This window comes from Pinus tabuliformis, chromosome 2_1 (assembly GCF_031772625.1).
Source record: "Pinus tabuliformis cultivar Carrire ecotype Pingquan chromosome 2_1, CPIR1, whole genome shotgun sequence".
NCBI classification, from domain to species: Eukaryota; Viridiplantae; Streptophyta; class Pinopsida; order Pinales; family Pinaceae; genus Pinus; species Pinus tabuliformis.
The window spans coordinates 685,531,157-685,547,260 of record NC_142299.1 but is presented as its reverse complement, the minus strand read 5'-3'; the positions used below and the strand labels follow the sequence as shown (position 1 = coordinate 685,547,260).

Below are 16,104 nucleotides of genomic sequence, written 5' to 3'. Positions count from 1 at the left end.
GAGAGAAGTGTGAAAATGAGTGTGTCCAAATGAGGCTAAGTCACCTTCTATTTTTATGCAACGTTTAGGATGAATAAGCGTCACTGTTGGGCTTCTGAGCCTACATAAGTTTGTTTGTCGACCTTGACAATTTGACCATAATCAAAATAAATTCATAACTTCATTTGCACATCTTAGAATTGGATGATCTTTAGGTCAATCCTACACCTCTCGGAGAGAGGAATCCAAGAAAAGTATCAGTTGTCATAAATAAGATGACCCATGTGGAGTTTGGACCTAGTTGCCAATTTTAACAATGCTTTTTGCGAAGAAGACAAGGATCAAAAGGACGAAGATCAAAGAAAGATACTTGCTTGCTCTAGCAATCAAGGATACCAAACCCTAGAAGATTCTCTGAGGCATATCTCTCTGTGGAAGAATGTGAAATTCCCATGGAAGAATACAAAGGTCTAAGGCATAAGTTTTGAGGTTACATTTGAATTTTTGAGGCTGATGTAGAGGTCAAATCTCAACCCTCTTGAGACATTGTCTTTGTGGCATATCTCTGTGGTACATTGCGAGGTCTGAGGTAGATTTGTTAGACGTGTTTCGACCCTCTTAAAATCCTTATCTCTATGATACATCTTTGTGGCATAATTTGAAATTTGAGGCAGACTTAGAGGACATTTCTAGACCTTGTTGTAGATCTTCTGTAGATAGAATTGTGGAGGGTTGACTTGGTCCTTGATGGTTGGTCATTGTTACCCACCACTTTGTGGGTGACACCTATACGAGAAAATTTTCTCCTAAATGGTCCTTAGTTGGTAGCCAACAACACCTTGCAACCACCAAATAGCTCGATGTGCCATTTCTCCACCACCTTAGCCAGCCATGTGGTCCCTCGCCCATTTGTTATGATTGTATGTTTGAAGGTGGGCTTGCCAAACTCGAAGGTATGACTTTTCATTGTGTAGTCGAGTATGTTTGTTTACTTTTTATGGATACTTTTGGGCATGGATTAGTGGGGGGAATCAATGGAAAGAGTGGGTTAGGCCTGTACTCCTATCTCCTCTGCCCAATTTGATGGTAAACCTTGCATCCTAGTCCAATGGGATCTCCTTTACTAGCTACTAATTTTAGGTATGACACTACATGGGGAACCCGATTTTGGTTGCAAGGTCCTGCTTCTCGATACCATATACATTACACCCTTCCACTCATTATAACCCCATTCATCATTTTTCCCATCTAGGTCCACAAGGCATTAGCCTCCCCCTCCCTTGTCTATTGAATTTCCACGATCTTCGGTCTAGGATATAATCTTAGAATCTCTGATGCTACCAAACAAAGAATCTCAACAAAACTACTTTGCATAGCGGAAAATATAAAGCAATAAATCACAAATGCACAAGTATAGACAACTTTGTACAAAATATTGTACAAATATTGTTAATTTTAGGTATGTTCTATGCTAGAGCAATTTATTTCAATTTCTTTTCCAGATAAGCAATCACATCAGCATAAAGTAAACTGCAGATAGAACATAAACATAAATCGCAAAAGACAAGCCAAGACAAGAGGACACAATATGTGGCGCTAGCCAGGGACAAACCCCACAATGTGGGGAAACCCTTGATCAATTCTTCTTTTATGTTCTTCAAAGTTCAGCAGAGAAAGTGAGAGAGATAGTACATTTACAACAGAAGTCAACACTTTGACTTTTGATATCTACAGAGATCAGTTGAAGACATATTGCTTCAACTGATTCTCTAAGGTGACTTCTTCACCTATCATAGTGTTGCATCTCGTCCATTTGCTGCACCTTACCGTGTAGCACCATCATGTTGCATCATGCATCATCATGTTGCTCATGATCACTATGCTGCCCATACTTCACGTTGTCCATGATCTCATACATCATGTTGCCCATGCATCATGTTGCTCATGATCTCATCTATCATGCCACCCATGATCTCTTACATCATGCTGCCCATGATCTCATCTATCATGATGCCCATTCATCATGTTGCCCATGATCTCAGTGTTGTACCAAAATATCACTGAGCTGTTCTCATTGATCCAAGAGAGGTTCCAGCACTGTTGGTGCAACCCTCTTGCCTCTTGAATAGCTTGTCCTTGAGGCTGCACCACTGTCAAGTTCATGCTGTCTAAAGTTCTTCTATGACAACACTTAGTCACCATGAATAGCGTATATAACAGTCTCCATGACCTGCGTATATCTGTCTCCATGAACAGTGTATAACAGTCTCCATGACCTGCGTATCTATGTCTCCATGAGCAACGTATAACTGTGGATAGATGTGAGATTATATCTTCCTCTTGACAGCAGTTAGGGCTCTTTTTAGAGCTTCATTATATAGCGTATTAAGGCAGCAAATTAAGCCTCTCCTTGCAGCGATGTATAATCTTATTTAGGACAGCGTATGACTGTGAATAAGGTCAGCGTATAGTTCACATTACCTCAACCTATGTAATGCCTCCTATAGTTGTAGATGGACCCCTTTATGACTGCGGCTTAGAACAGCGAGTTAGGGATCTCATTTAGACGACTGGGACTTTTAAGTCTCCTCTTGACCTACGAATAAGGCCCTCCTTCGTGCTATAGATTAGGCTCCTCTCATCAGCAGTTAGGGCCTCCTTTAGTCCATGGATTAGGGCTTCTTTAGACTGCGTATTGCAGCTCCCCAAGACAATAGATAGATCTTCAATTTGCGGCTTGTGCTCTCCATTTGCCTGCGGCTAAGGCATCATCCTCTCTATGGTTAGATTTACCGCGGCTAGGGCATCATCCTCTCTGCAGTTAGATTTACTGCGGCTAGGGCATCGTACTGCAGCTAGGGCATCCTACTAGGCCAGCGTACTCTTTAGTATCTCTCATTCTCCAAAAACCCAAGACGTGGAGAAGAGATCACATAAAGAGTGTGTGCAAATGACTTCAAATCCTCTTCTATTTATACTAAAACCAAGATGATGAATAGACATGACTATTGGGATTTTGAGCCTACTCAATTTGTTGGCCAACTTGACAGTTTATTTTATAACATAAATAAATTCATAACTTCATAAATACTTATCGGAATCGGATGACCTTTAGATCAATCCTACACCTCTCGATGAGAGGGATCCAATAAAAATATAAGCTTAGTTTCCAATTTTAACACTCCCTCTCAATTAGGGAGAACTCCATTTGCTGATCCATATGTCCAACTGTACTATCTCCGCCATCAGTGCCCTCCACTTCTCTGCTAAGCTCCACTGAGCTTTGTTGGCTCTGCTTAGCTCTGCTAGCTCTACTTGCTCAGCTCTACTCTACTCAGCTCTGTTGGCTCTACTCTGCTCTGCTCAACTTAGCTCTGCTAAACCATGAAGAAGAAGAATTGATCAAGAATGTCTCATACCATTCTCCACTAACCCAAAGTCAGTCTCAGAGTGCGTACGACTGGTCCCAGACCAATCTCAACTGACCCAAAGTCAGCGTCATAGGGGGTACCACTCCTGCTACTGGTCCCAGACCAGTATCATCAGTCTCAGAGAGTGTACCACTGGTCCAGACCAGTCTCAACCGACGCGAAGTCAGCGTCATAGTATGTACCACTCTCACTGGTCCCAGACTAGTCCTCCATTGACCCGAAGTCAATCTCAGAGTATGTACCACTGGTCCCAGACCAGTCTCAACCGACCCGAAGTCAGCGTCATAGTGGGTACACCTCCTACAACTCATCCCAGACTAGTATCATTGATCCCAGATCAATGAAGGTCATCTTAGCATAGGGAGTATGGTAGATACAACAATGTGTCCATCGGTACTACTATGGTCCCTATCCTCATTTCCCTGCTCATTGATCAGATTAGAGGTACTTCCCATGAGTCCCAGACTGCATGGGTAAGATGCTCGATAGGAGAACTAATCAATCCTATCCTCACAGGAGAACTAATCATCCTGCTACACAATCGTCATGGATAACACATCATCCAGACCTCACAGGAGAACTAATCATTCTGCTACACAAGACAATGAATCATCTTGCTCCACAAGAGAGCGAATCATCTTGTCCACAGGAGAGCGAATCATCTTGTCCCACAAGAGAGCGAATCATATTGTTCACAAGAGAGCGAATCATCCTGTCCACAGGAGAGCGAATCATCCTATCCCACAAGAGAGCAAATCATCTTGTCCATAGTGCACACCACCAGGGGAGGGTGAGTCACCCTGTGGTCGTATGTTGTTCCAGTAAGAACCACAAGCCCCCAGAGCTCCCAAAGCTCAATGTATGAAACATGCAGGACCCTTTTACAAGGGTCTCTCGACGACTCCAAGTCATTCGGGAAAATCACAAATTTGATTTTTCCCCAGGGGCTTAGACAAAGTGTAGCGACCTGTACATCATCTCATAGCGATGGAGCTTCCTTGCTCATAGACTTACCATATCCCAAATAAGGTAGTATCTGATGTCTATCTGCTAGAGCAATCATCGAATATAGGATTCCTCAATAATCGAATCCCACCTCTGGTTGTCAGAGAGAAACACAGTGGTATTCATCATGTGTACAGATAGCTCACTGAAGAACTTCCTCAACCAGGCAGCTTCATATGAGATCATACTCGTAGACACCAACTGGCTTCTGCTTCCTGCTCATCCATGATATCGAAGGAGAATCAAAAGAGAAACATCACTAAGAAGTGCTCTTCTCCACACTGCCTGCCTAGTCAGCATTCGAATAATCATGCAATTTCATATTTCGGGCAATGTATCTCAATCCATGAGAGATTGTGCCCTGAAGATATCTTAGAAGATTCTAGGCACTAATCCAGTGAAGCTCAACCAAATATGAGCTTGCCATGCTAACTGCAAAAAATATGTCCAGACGGAGGTTCACCAAGAACATCAATGCGAATGAGTTTATGAAACTCAGAGGCATTTCCCAAATCTGGTCCGACATCACTACCATATAACTTCTGAAAGTTAAGATCCTCGAGGTCGTCACAGACTTGCAGTTTATCTTTCCACATTCGGAATCCAGCTCCCTCTGTCTTCTGCAAATGAGAGGGTCTGCACCTATCAGACATAGGTGTCGGTATGAGAGGTCTATCATCCACAACCTTCGGGAAATGGTTTGGATCGGTTTCACTCCTAGTGAATCTCATCTTCATCCGACAACTATCAATCCTCTCATACTATGCCCGTGGTGTTTCATTTCAAGCCATAGAGGGCTTTCTTCCACCTGCATATGTGAGATTCCTGATCATCAATCTCAAACCCCTCGGGTTGTTCCAAACCTGTGGACCTACTACATGAGGGGAATGATCCCCTTGTAAGATTTTCCTTCAGTACATCTCAGACATGTACCTTCATGCTATTTTTGAATTCAAGCATCCTGGTCACCATCTGACTCACAGACCTCCAGTGTTGAGTCACTAGAAATGGTCCCCAGTGAACTTGATACAACCCTGAACTCTAAAACATCTTTGAAAAATCTATTTTCAAACACGTACCTTTCCATTGATGAGTTCCACCCGGAAACCTTTGACTTCCATTTCCAAGATGGAGACCAAGTTCTTCTTGCGATCAGGTACATAAAAGTGATCCTAGGGTTCCTTGCTTTCTTTGAAGAGTCGACCATTTCCTTGATGACCTGCATTACTTATCATTCCTCTGATCATTGAAGATGTCCCTGGAATGATTATTATCTTCATCAAGAGATGTGTCCCTATCCTTCGGACACTCCTTCGCATGATGGCCAAACTTATTGCAACCAAGGCATCTGCCTTTCCTTCCACCCTTAGATCCAAACTTCCCAATGAAGTGATCTTAAGTAGGCCATCAGAAACTTCCGCTGCGCCATTCTGATAATATTCTCTGCTTCAGTGATTGCTCTTTCACTCTTGCTCGGGCATTGTCTTCACCTCAGCTCTGATACCATGTTAATTTTAAGTATGTTCTATGCTAGAGCAATTTATTTCAATCTCTTTTTCATATTAGCAATCACATCAGCATAAAGTAAACTGCAGATAGAACATAAACATAAATCACAGAAGACAAGCCAAGACAAGAGGACACAAGATGTGGTGCTAGCCAGGGACAAACCCCACAATGTGGGGAAACCGTTAATCAATTATTCTTTTATGTTCTTCAAAGTTCAGTAGAGAAAGTGAGAGAGATAGTACATTTACAATATAAGTCAACACTTTGACTTTTGATATCTACAGCGATCAGTTGAAGACATATTGCTTTAATTGATTCTCTAAGGTGACTTCTTCACCTATCATGGTGCTACATCTCGTCCATTTGTTGCACCTTACCATGCAGCACCATCATGTTGCATCATGCATCATCATGCCGCTCATGATCACTATGCTATCCCTGATCTCATACATCATGTTGCTCATGATCTCATCTATCATGCTGCCCATGATCTCTTACATCATGTTGCCCATGATCTCATCTATCATGTTGCCCATTCATCATGCTACCCATGATCTCAGTGTTGTACCAAAATATCACTGAGTTGTTCTCATTGATCCAAGAAAGGTTCCAGCACTGTAGGTGCAACCCTCTTGCCTCTTGCTTGAGGTTGCACCACTGTCAAGTTCATGTTGTATAAAGTTATTATATTGCAACACTTAGTCACCATGAATAGTGTATATAACAGTCTCCATGACCTGCGTATATCTATCTCTAGGAACAACGTATAACAGTCTCCATGACTTGCGTATCTATGTCTCCATAAGCAGCGTATAACTGTGGATAGATGTGAGATTATATCTTCCTCTTGACAGTAGTTAGGGCTCTTTTTTTAGAGCTTCATTATATAGCATATTAAGGTAGCAAATTAAGCCTCTCCTTGAAACGATGTATAATCTTATTTAGGACAGCGTATGACTGTTAATAAGGTCAGCGTATAGTTCACATTACCTCAACCTGTGTAATGCCTCCTATAGTTGTAGATGGACCCCTTTATGACTGCGGCTTAGAACAGTGAGTTAGGGATCTCATTTAGATGGCTCGGACTTTTAAGTCTCCTCTTGACCTGCGTATAAGGCCCTCCTTCGTACTGTAGATTAGGCTCCTCACATTAGTAGTTAGGGCCTCCTTTAGTCCACAGATTAAGGATTCTTTAGACTGCGTATTGCAGCTCCCCAAGATAGCAAACAAATATCCTTCAATTTGTGGCTTGTGCTCTCCATTTGGCTGCAGCTAGGGCATCATCCTCTCTGCAGTTAGATTTACTGCGGCTAGGGCATTGTACTGCAGCTAGGGCATCCTACTAGGCTAGCGTACTCTTTAGTATCTCTCCTTCTCCAAAAACCCAAGACGTGGAGAAGAGATCACATAAAAAGTGTGTGCAAATGACTTCAAATCCTCTTTTATTTATACTAAAACCAAGAGGATGAATAGACATGACTATTGGGCTTCTGAGCCTACTCAAGTTGTTGGTCGGCTTGACAATTTATTTTATAACATAAATAAATTCATAACTTCATAAATACTTATCAGAATCGGATGATCTTTAGATCAATCCTACACCTCTCGATGAGAGGGATCCAATAAAAATATAAGCTGCCATAAATAAGCTGACCCACATGGATTTTAACCCTAGTTTCCAATTTTAACAAATATGTACACATCAATCTTCATTATATTAAACCAATTTAAATAATACAATAGTCTAGGGAATACAAGATACAATGACAATCTTGTTGCAACCTCTATGTTGTATCTTGTCCTATCGGTCCTTCACTTCTATTTTGCTCTCTAGTTGCTCCTTAGTCCATCAAAGGACAACACATAGAGTCTCCATGAGGGTTGCCACCTATCACTACTACAATTTGCTTCTGCTACAATGAACACAAGCTGATCCAATATACTCTCTAGGCTAGCCAATACCTAAGCTCGAATATGCCAATCTAGTAGCCTCTTTCCTCCATCAAAGGGCTACACATTAGTCTCCAATCTTCACCCAACCTTCAGCTGTCACACTTCCTTTAGGATTGCTTGTCAAGGGCTACTTTGGGTATCAAACACGTTTCCCTCCACCAGTCCAATGGCAGCCAATACTTCACTGCAAGATATGCTCCTAGTTGAGGTCTCCAACTTCCTAAGTCAACCTCAACACATGGCTCCCACAATCTGCAAACAATTCTTATAAAAAACTGGTAAATCCTTTGACCCAACACAAGACAAACTTAACTCCAAGTCTGTTGTACCACTGTTGTCCTTGACTATTCTTGGTTAGGTCACCTAGCACGCTGCAACAACCCTATTAAATACCCACACAGTCCCTTAAAAATTTGTGGCCTACCTCCAAATGTATCCTCTGCCTCCATGCTGAAGTTTTGGGCACATATTAGCCCTCAAACAACCCTACACATGCCTTTTATGAGGTGTTAAGGTCTGTGGCATACCAAACCAGCCTTCATGTACCTACAACCTACTCAAAACATATATACTTATCCACTAAACAAGCCCCAACAGACCTGCGGTGTTACCTCTCCTAGCTCACCCTTCCTACAGGTGTAAACAACACTCAAAACAGACATGGGAAGCGTCCAAAACAACCTCTATCCTTCGTTGAAGTGCCCTCTTTCCTGCAGCCCAAACGAAGGTGTAAATTCTTCCTTAGCCGAGTTTCTAATCTCCCTCTTCTGCCTTATGTTGCATGAATGGATGAGCCTAAATGAAGCTCACTCACCTTGTATTTATACAACATAAAAGGGCTCCCTCGAAAACATCATCATAGGGCTTGACAAGTTGTCATCGGGCTTAACTTTCCCACACATGCCCACACATAACTTTAAAAAATTCATAACTCCAATTCTACAACTTAGAATCGGATGATTTTCGATGCATCAGATTTGTCTCGATGAGTACTATCATCCTCATCCATCACATGTCGAATTATGCCCATGGTTTTGGCCCAAACAACGATGGGTGAAAAACCCCCACCTTGGGTTCCAAGCTCACCACTAACTCTTGTGGTGCTCCACCCTCCAAATCCAAAACCACAGGGCTTGGAGTACCTCCCAAGCTACTCAAAAATCAACACTCCCTCTTAGCGAGGAAGGTACTTGCAAGACTAGGAAGTAACTCATCATCATCATCACTATTCGCAACACTCGCCCAACTCGTGGCGCTCACAACTGCAGGAATCCCTGTAGCATGAACTACACCTCTCTCGGAAGTGTCATTGTCATTGGAAGCATCTTGCTTCTTCTTCTTTTCCTGTATCGCTTTCCAATCCCTCCATGATTCCTTCTTAATAGATGTGGAAGCACCCTTGCTCCCCACTGACAACGAGCTCTTCTTGGGTTGCAAAGTCTCCCTCTAAATCTGCGAACTCCCACTAGAACTCCACTCCTTCTAAACCTCTAGAACCTGGACCTTCTTCTCTAGAACCTGTACCTGCCCCTTTGAAGCCGGCACCTACAACTGCTTCTCTGGAACTTACACCTGCTCTTTCTGCTTCTTCTTCCCATGATCCATAGGCTTGCCTGTCACCCTATATAGACCATGCTCTCTAACTCCAAGCATTATACCCATGGAGCTAGAGCCTCTGGGCTTGAGTCTTGCCTTCCCATCCTCGAATAAGACCTCAAACCCCTTCTTCTCGATCATAAAAACAGATATCACGCTATATATGAGTCCTGGTACAAACAATACATCTTGGACCTACATCCCTCGTCCTGTCTCCATCCTAAATGGCACAACTTTCAATCCTCGGATGTCCTTCTAACTCTTGTCACCCAACACCATATCAACTTCGAGTCCCATTCAGCTAGAGTCTCAAAAACCATCTATGACCCTGTCATATGTTTCGACGCACACCTGTCCATGTACCATCCATCCTCATCGATAGTACCTTGGGAGAAATGAGAGATGATGGCAAAATCCTCCTCCTCCAATATTCTAGTGAGAGCATCCATCTCAGCAAAAGTGGTAACACTGGCGACCTACTTCCCTTTCTTCTTCTTCATCGGACATCTCGATGAAAAATGACCCATCTCGCCAAAGTTGAAACACTTGACTTTACTCAACTCCTTCTGCTTACCCTTCATTTGTGCTACAAGAGCCACGTCATCATCGAAAGTCTTATTCTTTGGATGAAGATCCTTGTATCGCAACTCTTCCTAAATGAATTCGTCCCAAAGCCTATTCCAATTTGGCAACTTCTCTCTGGCAACTATCCCCTTGATCAAGGCTTCCACTCCTCGGTGAACCCTTTCAAAGCAATCCTCACCATATCAGAATCTGAAATAATCACACTGACGACAGCAATCTCATCTTTGACCTGAGACAATCTCATCAGATAGAAAGTCACTCCTTCACCCTGTATCATCTTGGTGGACTTCAACTTATCCATGAATACCAGTACCCAATTCTCGTTCTTATTCAGGAACAAATATTGAAGAGCCATCCACTTCTCATGTACAATGTTCTTCCTGAACAAATGAGGTATTAGGGGATCCTTCACACCATAAAGGATGATCAATCTCGCCGTCGTATCCAAATCCTCGTACACTTCCAGCTCGTTTGGGGCAGTTGGCTTCTTGATGGCTTTCTCGGCGAACTACCAGATCCTGTTGACCTGCAAGACCAACTTGATCCTTTCCCTCCATGGAATATAGTTGGACAACCCCTCCAACCTATCCTCATACCGTAGACCAGCCCGCAATTTCAACATTGTAGTGATCCCTTCACCTATGTGACCAACTCCCTCTTAAGTTGTACTTCAATGTGCACTCTGATGATTCACTATCTTCCAAAGTAGATCAGACATGCTTTGATACCATGTTTAATTTCCATGATCTTGGGTCTAGGATAGAATCTCTGAATCTTTGATGCTACCAAACCAAGAATCTCAACATAACTACTTTCCCCAGCGGAAAATATAAAGCAGTAAATCACACATGCACAAGTATAAACAACTTTTTACAAAATATTGTACAAATATGTACAACCCAATCTTCATTATATTAAACCAATCTGAATAATACAACAATCTAAGGAATACAAGATACAATGACAATCTCGTTGCGGCCTCTATGTTGTATCTTGTCTTGCCATTCATTTTGTTCTCTAGCTGCCCCTTAGTCCATCAAAGGACAACACATAGAGTCTCCAGAACTGTTGCCACCTATCACTACTGCAATTCGCTTCTGCTACTATGAACACGGGTTGATCCAATCTGCTCTCTAGGCTGGCCAATACTTGAGCTCTAATCTTCCAATCTAGTAGCCCCTTTCGTCCATCAAAGGGCTACACATTAGGCTCCAAATATCACCCAACCTTTAGCTATCACACTTCCTTTAGGACTGCTTTTCAAGGGCTACTTTGGGTAGCCAACATGCTACCCTCCACCAGTCCAATGACACCCAATACTTCATTGCAAGATCTGCTCCAAGTTGAGGTCTCCAACTATGCAAATCAACCTCAACACATGACTCCCACAGGTTGCAAAATATTTTGGTCCAAAACTGGTCAATCCTTTGACCCAACACAAGACAAACTTAACTCCAATTTTGTTGTACCATTTTTTTCCTTGACTGTTCCTAGTTAGGGCACCTGGCATGCTTCAACAACCCTATTAAATACCCACACAGTCCCTTAAATAGTTTTGGCCTCCCTCTGAATGTATCCTCTGGCTCCACGCCAAAGTTTTGGGCACTTATTGGCCCGCAAACATTCCTACGCATGCCTTTTCGGAGGTGTTATGGCCTGCGACCTACCACACCAGCCTTCTTGTACCCACGACCTACTCAAAACAGAGATACTTATCCACTAAACAAGCCCCAACAGACCTGCGGTCTTACCTCTCCTAGCTCGGCCTTCCTGCAGGTGTAAACAACCCTCCAAACAGTCACGAGAAGCCTCCAAAACAACCTCTCTCCTTCACTGAAGTGCCCTATTTCCTTCGACCAAAATAGAGGTGTAAATTCTTCATAAGCCAAGTTTCTAAGCTCCCTCTTCTCTCTTGTGTTGCATGAATGGATGAGCCTAAATGAAGCTCACTCACCTTGTATTAATACCACATACAAGGGCTCCCTCAAAACATTATCATAGGGCTTGACAAGCTATCATAAGGCTTATTAGCATCAAGCCAACCTTGACCTTATGCCACCATGCCCACACATAACTTTCAAAAATTCATAGCTCCATTTCTACAACTTGGAATCAAATGATTTTCGATGCCTAGGATTCGTCTTGATGAGTACTGTCATCCTCATCCATCACATGTTGAAATATATCCATCGTTTTGGCCCAAACAATGATGGGTGCAAAACCCCAACCTTGGGTTCCAAGCACACAAGTGACTCTTGTGGTGCTCTACCCTCCAAACCTTGAACCCTAGGGATTGGTGTACCTCCCAAGCTACTCCAAAATCAACACTCCCTCTTAGCGAGGGAGGTACTCCCAAGACTAGGAAGTAACTCATCATCATCATCTCTACTCGCAACACTCACCCAACTCTTGGCACTCATCGCTGCAGCAATCCCTGTAGCATGGACTACGCCTCTTTCGGAAGTGTCCTTGTCATTGAAAGCATCCTGCTTCTTCTTCTTCTCCTGTATTGCTTTCCAATCCCTCTATGATTCCTTCTTAGAGATGTGGAAACACCCTTGCTCCCCACTGACCATGCGCTCTTCTTGGGTTGCAAAGTCTCCCTCTGAATCTGCAAACTCCCACTAGAACTCGACTCCCTCTAAGCTCTAGAACCTGGACCTTCTCTAGAACCTGTACCTGCCCCTTTGAAGCTTGCATTTGCCCCTCTGAGGCCTGCACCTACAACTGCTTCTCTGGAACCTGCACCTCCTCCTTCTTCTTCCCGTGATCCATAGGCTTGCCCATCACCTTGTATAAACCATGCTCTCTAACTCCAAGCACTATACCTGCAGCGCTAGAGCCTCTGGGCCTTAGTATTGACTTCCCATCCTAGAACAAGACCTCAAACCCCTTCTTCTCAATCATTGAAATGGATATCAAGCGATATCTGAGTCCTGGTACAAACAGTACATCCTAGACCTACATCACTCGTCCTGTCTCCATCCTGAATGGCACAACTCTCGATCCTTGAATCTCCTTCTAACTCTTATCGCCCAACACCATGTGCAACTTCGAGTTCCATTCAGCGAGTCTCAAAAACCTCCTGTGATCCTGTCATATGTTTCGACACACCACTGCCCATTTACCATGCATGCTCATCAATAGTACCCTGTGAGAAATGAGAGATCATGGCAAAGTCCTCCTCCTCCAATCTTCTAGTGAGAGCATCTTTCTCAGCAGGAGTGGAAACACTGACGACCTGCTTCCCTTTCTTCTTCTCGTCATTTCCCATCTTCTTCTTCATCCGACATCTCGAAGAAAAATGACCCATCTCACCACAGTTGAAACACTTGACTTTACTCGAGTCCTTCGTCTTACCCTTCATTCGTGCTGCAAGTACCACATCATGATTGAAAGTCTTCTTCTTTGGATGAAGAAGACTCGTCTCGCAACTCTTCCTGAATGAAGTCGTCCCACAACCTATTCCAATCTAGCAACTTCTCTCTAACAACGATCCCCGTGATGAAGGGCTTCCATTCCTTTGTGAATCCTTTCAAAGCAATCCTCACCATATCAGAATCTGAAAAATTCACACCGATGACAGCAAGATCATCTTTGACATGAGCCAATCTCGTCAGATATGAAGTCACTCCTTCACCATGTATCATCTTGGTGGACTTCAAGTTATTCTCCAATACCAGTACCTGTTTCTCGTTCTTATTTTGGAACAAAATTTGAAGAGCTATCCACATCTCATGTGCAGTGTTCTTCCCGAACGAATGAGGTATAGGGGATCCTTCACACCATCAAGGATGATCAATCTCGTCATCGTATCCAAATCCTTGTACACTTCTAGGTCCTTTGGGTCAATTGGCTTCTTGATGGCTTTCTCAGCGAACTCCAAGATCATGTTGACTTGCAAGACCAACTTGATCCTTTTCCTCCATGGAATATAGTTGGACAACCCCTCCAACCTATCCTCATAACGTAGACCAAACCACAACTTCAACATTGTAGTGAGCCCTTCACCTACAATGTGACCAACTCCCTCTTAAGTTGTACTTCCTTGTGCACTTTGATGATTCACTATCTTCTAAAGTAGCTCAAGCATGCTTTGATACCATGTTTAATTTCCACGATCTCGGGTATAAGATAGAATCTTAGAATATCTGACGCTACCAAACCAAGAATCTCAACAAAACTACTTTGCATAGTGGAAAATATAGAGCACAAGTATAGACAACCTTTTACAAAATATGTACAATCCAATCTTCATTATATTAAACCAATTTGAATAATACAACGGTCTAGGGAATACAAGATACAATGACAATCTCGTTGCAGCCTCTATTTTGTATCTTGTCCTGTCAGTCCTTCGCTTTCTTTCTGCTCTCTAGCTGCCCCTTGGTCCATCAAAGGACAACTGTTAAATTATGGTATGTTCTATGCTTAATGCAATTTACTTATTTTCTTTTTATTAGCCACAGATTAGAAATCACATATACATTAAGTAAAGTGCAGATAGAACATTAAATGATCAACCGAAAACAAGCCAAGACAAGAGACACAAGATGTGGCAGCTAGCCAAGGACATCCCAATTTGGGCAAACCCTTTGATCATATCTTCTTTTATCTTCAATAGTTCAACAAGGAGAAATAGTACAAAATCTGAATTCTATAATTTTATAACAGCAATAGCAAACCCTAGATCAACAAAGTCAAACTTGGTCAAACTAGCTGAAATTGACCTCTAAAATACTTGGTCAATTTCTGGTCAACTTTTTCTCAAACAGCCTGAAGAAACAACCCTAGAACAGCCCCAAAAGTTCAGTCAAAGTGCATATTTCTGAAGTCAACTGTAGCCCTAAACTAGGGCAGTCAATACCGGTCAAACTAGAGGTCAGATCACCTCAATTTTTGTGCCAAAAATTGTGGCCTGCCTAGGAGAGGCAACCACACCCAATCTGCACTCCTTGGAGGGTCAACGCTGGTCAAAGATGCTTGCTGTCATGTTTCTCTGTCCTCTTTGCCCTAGGACGTCTTCCTTTTCAGCCACACGTGTGAGAAAGAGAGAGAGACTCTTTCTGCACATGAGAGAGAGAGAGATGTGTGTGAGAGTGAAGTGTCCAAATGAGGAGAATGCTCCTTGTATTTATATGCAAAATGTTGAGGTTGAATAGACATGACTGTTGGGGTTTTAAGCCTACATAAGTTGTTGGCCGACTTGACAATTTGTCCATAATCAAAATAAATTCATATCTTAATAAATACTTATCGGAATCGGATGATCTTTAGATCAATCCTACACCTCTCGACGAGAGGAATCTAAGAAAAATATCAGCAACCATAAATAAGGTGACCCACATGGAGTTTGGCCCTAGTTGCCAATTTTAACACTCCCTCTCTACTAGGGAGAACTTCATCTGCAATTTGTCGGACGGTCACTGTGTCCATCCGTCAAATGCACTGTCCTGTACGGCTTAACCCTGTTCTGCTCTGCTCTGCTTTGCTTTGCTTGAACTATGAAGAAGAAGAAATGATCGAAGATGTATCATACAATCCTCCACTAACCCGAAGTCAGTCTCCGAGTGTGTACCACTCTCACTGATCCCTGATCAGTATCACTGATCCCAGATCAATGGATGTCATCCTAGCATAGGGAGTACAGTAGATAAAACGATGTGTCCATCGATAGAACTACTATGGTCCCTATCCTCATGTTATAGACATTTTTGTGCCTTACAGCTATAAGCATGAAATGTCCATAATTCAAGGGATCCAAAGTCCCTAAAGATGTTGTTACAGCTCCTAAAGGAACAAGGTCAATCAATGACAGCTTCTCCCAGAAGTTCTCCACCAAAAACCACTCAGAAACAGTCAATTCAGGATCAATTCAGAGGCTCCACTAGCTGCCTGCTTTGAAATGCAGAGACTACACTGGCTAGGTGTAATGCAACACAGGTGGAAGCACTACCAGGGTGCGCTGAGCGGGAAATGACAAATGGCAAGCTCATTCAACGAGGTGGAAAGACCCTGGAAGCTTCCAGAATCTTCTCCAATGACA

At 42.8% G+C, this 16,104-nt stretch overlaps 1 pseudogene; it reads right to left on the bottom strand.

Moving 5' to 3' along the window:
- Positions 1-13,425, bottom strand: part of LOC149202453 (LRR receptor-like serine/threonine-protein kinase SIK1) — a 95,173-nt pseudogene extending 81,748 nt beyond the window's left edge.
- Between the last annotated feature and the right edge of the window lie 2,679 nt (positions 13,426-16,104).